Source organism: Zerene cesonia, chromosome 16 (assembly GCF_012273895.1).
Source record: "Zerene cesonia ecotype Mississippi chromosome 16, Zerene_cesonia_1.1, whole genome shotgun sequence".
NCBI classification, from domain to species: Eukaryota; Metazoa; Arthropoda; class Insecta; order Lepidoptera; family Pieridae; genus Zerene; species Zerene cesonia.
In genome coordinates, this window is record NC_052117.1 from 7,194,907 (window position 1) to 7,203,891 (window position 8,985).

The window sequence follows — 8,985 nt, forward strand, 5'->3', positions numbered from 1 at the left end:
GTTATTATCAACAAAGATTATCCTTTAATATAAAACTACAACTTGTTAGGTGAGCTAAGTGCACGTATTAGTGTTACAATACCATATATTTACTATGAAAATGCACGTGTAAGCTATTAATTGTACCGCATTATGGTGGTTTTCTTGTTATTACCGCTATTCTCCGTAATACGTCAAAGGAATTCATTCGCATGTGCATGCCATGGGAAGTAATACTAGGGAAATGGTTTGAAATTAATTCGTAGATTTCTATATGAGATTGGTGCTGAAAACTGTACGTTTCTAGATTTATTTTGATTTAAATGTATACGGTAGATTTTAAATTAGATATAAATAATTGATAGAAATATAGTGGATAATAAGCGAACAAGTCAATATGGAATGTATATGAATGGTACAAAATTTTGTTATCATTAAATAAATTAATGCAAACCTGCACATTCCTATCATATGTTTATCATTACATATTATAATACAAATACCTCCGCCGCGTTTGTCTGGCTGTCTATTCACAATATAGAATACAAGTTATTGAGTCTTAGACAACACAGGCAGAGCACAGAAAAAAACTCGTATCATATCGTAGAAAATAAATAAAGTAAAAGAAACAAACAAATGAAAAATAACAAACAACACAATGAAAACGTTCAATAAAAATAAACACACAGATTGATAAAAACATAAGAAAGCTTATTTAAAAATTTGTAACATATATATATATATATATATATATATATATATATATATATATATATATATATATATATATATATATATATATATATATATATATATATATATATATATATATATATATATATATATATATATATATATATATATATATATATATATATATATATATATATATATATATATATAATTGTTATATAATAAAAAAAGACATTTCTAATATATCAGAGATATTAAAATATTTATTACTATGTATTACTGTTTTTATCGACAATACAAATATCATTATAAAAGTCGTTGCTTATTTTTCTATATATTATCATCATCATCTTCAGCCTTTATATAACCACTGCTTGGCCTCATCTAAAATACGCCCCTGAGTCACGATCGTTAGCGCCTTTTCAATTTAAGATCACCCCATTTTTCTTTCTAGTCACAATCACATTACTATGAATTAGTATTGAATTAGTATTCAAACCAAAAGGTACTCCGTCACTTAGTTGACGTATAACATCAAGTGAACTAAAACAAACGTTATAGCCAAATGTAAATTGAGCGATAACCTTTACCTCAGGGACTCCACACTTGTATTCGTCACGAAACGGGGCGTGTTTTAAATATTATTTACGGGCAAATATTCTGTGAACAAAGCGTCCCACAAATGTATTTAAATTGTGTATTGCTAGAATAAAGGATGCATGGAATGGCGGGGAAATAAAAGCTTCTAGAAATATTGAAAGATGTATCATCCTGCAATGCGCTAATGTACATTGTATGTAGAAAACCCTATCAGGAAATATTGCATTTCTAGTGATAATGGAGTATTTGTTAATAACTCTTAATGTAATTATTATTGGTTCCCTTTTTTCTTGATGTGTTTTTGTCTTTTTAAGTTTTTTATAGGATAGCGCATTCATTCCATTATAAGAGTGTATTATAAAGGACAATAGTCTATTTAGTTATTGAAGCAACCTACGCTTATTATTATTAGCAACACAGTCACAGTTTTACTAGATATTTTCAAATATCTACTAGTAATGTAAATGGGAAATCAAATCTGCCTGTCTGTCTATCTCTTTTCCAAGCATCTGAACCAAGATATTTACATTCCAGATATTCAACGAAAACTATATAGAGAAAACTATACTGGGACTTTATATAACTTACTTTGAGTACTGGGGTTGAACACCGGTGTGAAGCTAGTTAAAATTAAATCAATGCAATATAGTAAGTCCCTATAAGGTTTAAGATGTTAACCACGACCAAACACATATCAAGGCCGAAAATGTAACCCCTCGCTCACCCTAATTTGATTCGACCGTCGTCGTCAAACTTCTCTGATTACGTCACCTATCTTTACATAGTGTAAGGAAACTTTAGACGTTTGTATGCAAAATAATGTTTTATACAGAAAAAAACTAAATTTTTGAACCCATTTTCATATGAAAGAAATACCTGTGTGTTTCTTTGGCTAACGTTTTATATTCAGACTGTTTCATAGTTAATAATATGCATATGCATGCGAAAATGATGTAAAATTTTTAAACCAAGGGATATAGTTTTAAGTTTTTCGTACTGAATAAGAAACTTAACAAAAAAAAATATTAACAACATACATATAATATACCATTCAATATCCAACGGCGAAAGGATATTTTAAATCCGTCTGGCAGTTACTGGGATGAGCACATTTATATAAACAAACAAGCTCTTTAGCTTTATACATATTATCATTATATTAAGTATAATGTATAATACAAGTTAAAGTTTATACTAAGTAAAAACAATTATGATGTATATTTAATGTTTCACACCAGAACGAGAAATGCTCATCGCCGACTGTCTGACCATTCTTTAAGAGAAACCACGTACTGAAGTAAGAGTACAAAAACACCTCAAGTCCAAACAAACAACTACTCTGCGTCAGGACCCAGTGACAAAGTTAGTGCTAATAAATGCCGTATCTGACCTATCATTCAGTAAGTTAAATTACCGGCACCTCAACTAGACATATCAACTTCCTCTTCGTCTGTATTAACCGTTATTGTCAAATGGGTCTATAGTATTATAATATGTTGAAGGAATATTAATAAATAATGTTTCATTTGTATGTAAGCTTTCGACCCGCAGCTTTGTCCGCATAGTCACAGGAATGATAGACCAGGGGTTTTGAACGCATGTTCACATCCCCGTGGGATTTCCGATGAAAACTTTCCTATGTCCGTCTCCTGATTCTAAGCTACCTCTGCACAAATTTTCAGCCAAATCGGTTGATCCGTTCTTGAGTTATTATATTTTAAATTTAGTTTCTGTGAGATTGATATTATATTGTTCCATTCTACAATAAAAAAATTATCGTTCTAGGGCGGGAGGTCCCATTCCAAATTCTAAAATGGGACCAAATGACAATTTTCTATTACACAGAATAAGAATCACATATATAATTACAAAAGATAAATAATTACAAAATCTATCTATGATCTATATAAACACAAACAATTTCTGACCTTATGCTAGTTAAGTAGGTAACGTAAAAGTTTATAATAATAAATGAGTCATAAATTCAGTCACTATAGCCTATAAGTATTATATATAAAAAAGAAGTCATTTGTAACCGGACTGTAAAATTACAGTAATTTCTGCCCAAAAACAAATTTAATAGAGCTCATATTAGCATTCCTCAAATTATATTCAACCTTTATCGCAGATTAATATACTGATTACATGAATTTATGTTCAAATAACTTTACATTAAATACTAGAACGAGCGGTTTTATATTGCTTGTTCACGAAATATTAACACTCTCAATTTTGACTGCTTCATTATTAATGGTAAATGTTTCTAGTTAAACGACCAACATAAGGAGGTTTAGTTAGTGAAAAAAATATCGAGATACGAGAATGCATATAGGATAAGAATTAGTAGGTAATTTGCTTCTTATCTATCTTATATAATAAATGTACCTCTTACATTATATCTGATATAAAAATATAGTCATTAATGGATATTGCCAGTATGTTAATTAACTTTCATACTAAAAATGAAGTTCAAGGGCTGAGAGGTTAAACCTAGACTGATGCACTCACACATTTATATTTAAATCTACACGACGGGTATAGTATTATGTTATCTGTGATGACGGTCTGAGCCCAGTATATAAGTGTATAATCTATGAGCGGTCTCGGCCAGCAATGTCAGTACATGGGACCGCACGCACACATACGTACGTATTATGTTGAGAAACAAGAATTCCTGATTTACTAAATATCTGTTTATTGTAGTAAACATATTAATCACTGTTAAATTATCACGTTGCTTGAAGAACAATTTGACAGGAATCAGTATCTGTAAATGTAAATGCGATATTAACAATATTAAGAATATTGAAAAAAATAATAAGTCTATCAAAATTACCTAGACTTTTTCTAATTTTATAATAATCAAACTACACTTTAACAACAAAATCATTATATATATTAAATCCCAACAATTTTAAAATCACATGACATTAAATATTAAGAAACGAAACTCATTCCAAATTTGAATGATCGCTGCATATTGCTTTTTTTCTTGCACAGATAAAAATATTACAATACGAGCACAATTCTTACAATGTATCACAAAGGGTGCATACTAACAAATCGGTATAACTTTATTCCACACGGTAACAAATAGTGCCACAAATCTTTTAATACTATATCAACGTGCTGTTAATGATCGTACCATCTGTTACCCCCTCGGTATATCATGCGAGACTAATATGCCTTCTTGCTGTAAAAGGGAATTTAAGGGGATGCGATGCAATAATCTATGGCTTTACATGACTTGAAGACAATCTGTAAATCGATAACCATTTATAAAGAAATGGCATTAACAATACCCAAAGTAGTTAACTTACCTTTCGCCTATTATCCCTACTAATATTATAAATGCGAAAGTAACTCTGTCTGTCTGTCTGTCTGTTTCGCTTTCACGCCTAAACCACAGAACCGATTTTGATAAAATTTACTATGAAGATAGAACTGAACTTGGGAAAGGACATAGGATACTTTTTATCGCGAAAAAAGGTTAGAAAGGGTTGAAAGAGGGGATGAAAGTTTGTATGAAAGTTCGTTATTGTCAAACCGATTTTGATGAAACTTGGTATGAAGATGGAACTCAACGTGGGAAAGAACAAACCATACTTTTTAATGCGAAGAAAATACTCCTTACCGCGATATAAGCGAATTCTACGCGGGCGCAAGGAAACAATAGCGTTTTGTAGGTATGTTTGTAATATTTTCACAGAGCAATCGGATTCCAAAATTATTTTGCCACTAGAAAGCGCTCTTAACTAAGTGACATAGTTACATAGACTTATAATATGTACCACGATAAGACAGGCGATCAGCTAGTTTCAAACAAAATCAGTTATATTAAGCTTAGCATATCATTGCTATCTTTCAAAGTTAATAAAAAAAAACAATTGACGCATCTCGTCAATGTTGCATTCTTATAATTAATTAATTTAAATCCCAGATCTTATAATTTTTATTTAATAACGATAAATAGCATAGGCTGCATAAATTTTAACATTTGCGCTAAACCCCACTAGGACCTTAATTATAGTAATTGGTTTTAGGACCATAAATCAGGGCACTAATTAGGAGGATGTAATAAGAATCGGAAAGTTTACAAAGACTTATTGTAAGGGTGTTGATTCAATTTATCTTAATCTAATTGCATTTATCAACCCTCTTGTATTAAACATTATGATAAAGTAATAAGTATGAATATATAATACAAAAATCGTAGCGGCTAGTATATTTTGTAAGATCTACTTCTATTTCGAGTATACCAAAAAATGCCAACGGGACCCTATTTCTTTAATTCCGCTGATCCTTCGCCAATAAAAAAAAAAATAAAAAACCGTCCGTCACAATGTTAAAAGTTCTAATAAAGACTTAAAAATGCCAGTAGGAGCGCTAACAAAATATTATAATAAATACGGTCAGATGTTGAAATTGGAGAGTGTATCTTCATAATTTCCGTTCTATATCTTTCTTCATTAACTTTTGTTAGTGACATAATAGATCGTGTTTCAAATGTTTCTAAATGCATTTCATCGGTTCTATGTAAGTGCTAGCTGGAATCCACGGCGTCACACGCGTGGTGCCCGGGTAAAAGGAGCCTATATACTAATCAGACTATAATCTATTTCTATACCACATTTCATAGAGATACGATGAGCTGCTTTCGTGTGAAAGAGTTACATACAATCCATCCATTCATACTTACAAAATTTCGCGTTTATTGTTGAAGTAGTATTGTATGACTACATTGTCTCAGGGGGTTGTATGAAATGATGCTGTTATTTAAAAAATTGAAGACCTAATAAAATAAAATTGATTGCTAAATTAGTAAGTATTTGAGGAAAATGTTTGTCACTCTAATGCATACATCGGGATTATATTATTTCAAAATAAATAAATAATATTATTTATGTATTTTTTATTCAAAAAGCGGGCAACTGAGCTGGGGGTTAATCTGATGGGAAGCGATCACCACCACCCATGAACATTCGTTACATAAGGAAAACATTAACATCTGGAAAGAAGCAATGAACTAGCAAGTATGAGGAGAAGGAAACGGGCCTCCAGTCACCAAACGAAATACACTAGCATGGTACTATTTCACATCGGTTTTCTAGGCCGATTCCAATTCGTACCGAAGCATGTGTGGCCGGCCCTACATTAAAATTACGTGTTAACTTTAAACTAGTTTAACTGTCATAACTTGTTTCCTATTACTTATAATATATTTTTCTTTAATTCGTTTCATTCAATTTTAAAACAGCATCGTACTCAAGATAGACATTATACGTTTTATAAACTAAACAAAAATGCGACCCTCATAAAATAGCCTCACCGATTTAATTTCCGGTTTTTTATGAGTAAAATTATACAACATCTGTTACATTTAAAGAGGAAAATGTAAACGTTTTGAATTTATTAATTGGGTACCGGATACTTTACTTTCAGAATAAAGAATGTCGTTTTTATTTTGGAATAGATATCCTTATTAATAATGTAAATACGAAAGTGTCTATGCTTGTTTCACATTGCTATGGAGCGATTTTTGTATCTGGAGATAGTTAGGAGGAGAGAAAGTGACAGGCCACTTTTTATTGATGTGAAACTTCTTTAGGATCGTTGTGATTTCAAACGTGATGCAACGGAAAAAACGACAGGTAAGAGACACAAATACAAAAATGTGTAGAATGAAGCCGGCAAATAATGAGACAGAAATATACATACTATTTTATTCATTTTTTTGTCGATTTTCTGAAGTTTCACTTCTATCATGTGTGAATCGCACACACACCTTTTTTTATATGAAGAAATATATAATTCACATGTACAGATCCATAATATGGCGCATTTGAATCACTTTAAAATTTATGAGTTCCGATAGATGGCGCTGTATGTTCCGAATAAAATGTGACGATTATGTCAATTGCTAATTTCTTTGAACAACCGAGTGCATGCGTGGGCATCAGATTGTACTGTATGAATAAATTTTCGGGAATGCATCCACCTTGTTTTTACAGAGCTTATAAGCGACCAAGGGGTCCAAGGTTTTGTTCCCAGTAACGATCACATGTGTCTTTCAATGGTTTCAATTTATTTAGAAGGCAAATTGTTTCAGTAAATTGAAACGTTTGCTTGGTAACACCCTCTTCGTCCTATATATTGTTAAAATAATCCTTAGATATAAGTCCATGTTCTATGGTAACTTATAAAGGTTTTACTCTAAAAAATGTTATTTGTTTTGTTTATGTTTGTGTGTGTGTGTGTATGTACTCTATAAATTTTTCAAGACCAATAAATAAATAAAAACAACTCCACCAATTTACAGCAGGGCCAACCATATGTCGATAAAATATTTCCAACACACATTAACATATAACGGAAATGGTGCAAAAATATAACTAAAGCTGTTGAAATGCCATTGTTGACTACATCAAGTGCTCTGTGTCTTTGTCCCTATGTGTCTAAGTTTTAATTGAATTGTAAAGGTGCCGACCGCTATTAAAAGTGATGCAGGGAATATTAATCTATAAGTGACGACACCATTCATTTCCAAAATACTCGTGAGTTGGTAACACTATAGATAATATAAACGATACGTAAGCAATTTCAAAATATAGATCAGAATGATGCAGTTGATAGATTAATTTACTTGCTTCTTTACAATATTTTCAATATTATTATTGCACAAAACATTTCCAACACACATAAGTACTAATAAAACATTTACGATAAAAATATACTCGAAGCAATACAGCTTCATCAATATCGGATATATATATGACGAAACATAGGTAATCAGTTCCGACGCTTTCCATACGAAAACAGAATTTATATCCGCAAAATTTAAATACGAGATGGATTCGAACGAAAAAGCTTTGTTAACTCATTATGTATTTCATCAATTATAGAAGGGATCATGAAACGAGGCCATTTACTGTATGGGCTACGTATGATAAATATCACGGGAGATTAATGGTGATTATTTAATTATTTTCCTCATATAAATGTATTTTTATACAAAATTCGACAGTAGCGTAACTATTATTGCAACCATATTACTGTTTCTTTGTCTTTATATAGTATAACTTGCGGTCCGCCTTGACTACGCCCGTGGTAAATATATAGCACATAGCCTTCCTCAATAAATGGGCTATTTAACACTGTAAGAATTTCTCAAATTCTTAAAAATGCATAGTATTAAACAAAGTCGCTTTCCGCCATCTGTGTATATGCTTAGATTTTTAAAATTTCGCAACAGATTTTGATGAGATTTTTTTTTAAATAGATAGAGTGATTCAAGAGGAAAGTTTACATATAGAAAAAAAGGGGGATAAGGGGTTTTACTCCGAGTTTAACACGCGCAAAGGTAAGTAAATCAAAACCTCAAATTAGTCAAAACTTTCGATGAAAACGAGACCACCAGTAAAATGGAAAGTATAATATTGGTCACGATCGTTTGCGGCTATAATTATGTACAACGAATTAATATAACAGGATGTTTGTTTGGGAAGAAAAATATACACAATCTTGTTCGTTCACATGTTCGTAAAACAAAATTCTACGGCTTATAATTTTGTTAATACAGCAGCGGATGAATGAAATTAATTTAGCTGAAAAAACGTGACGTTGATGAAGCGGCATCTATATTTTTGTGTTACATGTTACAAGCATTCTGTCTGATCTGTCTATTTCGTTATATATTGTAGTATATCTGGAAGA